This window comes from Epinephelus fuscoguttatus, linkage group LG3 (genome assembly GCF_011397635.1).
Source record: "Epinephelus fuscoguttatus linkage group LG3, E.fuscoguttatus.final_Chr_v1".
Lineage (NCBI taxonomy): Eukaryota > Metazoa > Chordata > Actinopteri > Perciformes > Serranidae > Epinephelus > Epinephelus fuscoguttatus.
This window is the reverse complement of record NC_064754.1, coordinates 13,866,226-13,867,929: the sequence shown is the minus strand read 5'-3', so window position 1 is coordinate 13,867,929 and position 1,704 is coordinate 13,866,226.

Here is a 1,704-nt window from a genome sequence, read left to right as displayed (position 1 = left end):
CTGATGCCTCTAAATAAAAACATATCAATGAGCTGACTGTTGTTTATTGAAGGAGTAGTAGCAGCTGCGGCACACTTTGATGGCTAATCTAGTTAAAGGGTCACCAAATGCTAACTTCTAAACACAAAAACTGAGCAAATTCTGGACAGTTATGTCATTAACCACATGTCCTTTTCATGTCAGTTTTGGCCAAGGATGTCTGTTTGTAGCTCTTACATTATGAGAAACTGGAATTATATACACTGCTAAAACAATGAGGGGAACACTTGAGGGATATCAATCTGTCCCTGTAGAAAGCACAAGTGATTGTGAATCAGTTTTACCTGCTTTGGTGCAAATTTAAGTGACAACAGGTGCAATGGAGAGGCAAAAGTCAAGGGAATATATGGTGTCCACAGACAGTTGCTCTCTCCTTATCCTTCCTGACTGATTCTTCTCTAGTTTTGCGTTCAGCTAGTGTCCTAATTACTACTGGTAGCATGAGGCAGTACCTGCAGGCCAATCAGGTTGCACAGGCAGTCCAGCTCCTCAATACCATTGACTGGCCCTCTTGTTCCTCTGACCTAAATCCAATTGAGCACCCTTGGGATGTTATGTATCGGTGCATCCAATGCCGCCAAGTACCGCCAGACTGTCCAGGAGCTCACTGATGCCCTGACTCAGGTCTGGGAGGAGATCCCCCAGAACACCATCCACCAACTCATCAGGAGCATGTCCAGACATTGTCAGGAGTGCATACAGGTACACAGGGGGCCATACATGCTACTGAGTGACATTGTCAGTCGCCATTGCAAATTTCATGCAAGTTTAATCAGCTTACGATTTCATTTTTTCACTTTGATTTTCAATGTGATTTTGAATACAGCCCTCAGTGGGTTGATGATTGTGGTTTCCACTTTCTGTTGTTTCGTCATTTTGTTCTCAACATGCTATACAATGTACATCAGTCAAGATTTTCAACATGAATAATTTGTTCATCAAGAGCTGATGTGTGATTTAAGTGTTCCCTTAATTTTGTTGAGCAGTGTATGTATCTTATAGCCTGGAAATCCAGACCCAAATCTAGAAAGATTTAGGGTCTGGCTATGAGTAATGCAAATGGCCCAACTCGGGAGGCGGCACCAAGCATGCATTTGAAAATATCACTGCAAGCAATTGGGTAACACTACGACCAATCAGAACAATACTTAGAGCTTAGCTACCAGTGGAGCGAACTGGTAGATTAGACTCTTGCCATATCTGGTCAGCAAAACATCAAAAACGTCCTTCTTGCAAAGAAAAGATTCGAGCGCCGTCTTCTGTTCCTCTTTTAGAGAAAAAGCCAAGTCTAACTCGTTCATTGTAGCGGCCAAAGCCGTTTCAAACAACTGGTGTTCATCTGTAGCCATCTTGCAATGTTTACTGACTGATTCCGGACTTCGTCGTCGCAGCGCTGTCGTCATCTGTTTAGCTCGCCTCTGGCCTGCCTATATCAGATACACCAATGTGATTGGTGCAGCTCGACTCCAATGGCATGGGTAATGAGCATCATTACTGATTGCCAGAGTGACTCGCTGAGCAAATTCAAATTGTGCTCTCGTGAGAACTCTGGATTTCCAGGGTCTGTATCTTACATATAATGACAAAAATTCTGCCTGTGTGTCTGTTCCACGTTTTTCTCCTCACTGACTTGGTCAATCCATGTGAAATTTGGCACAGTGATAG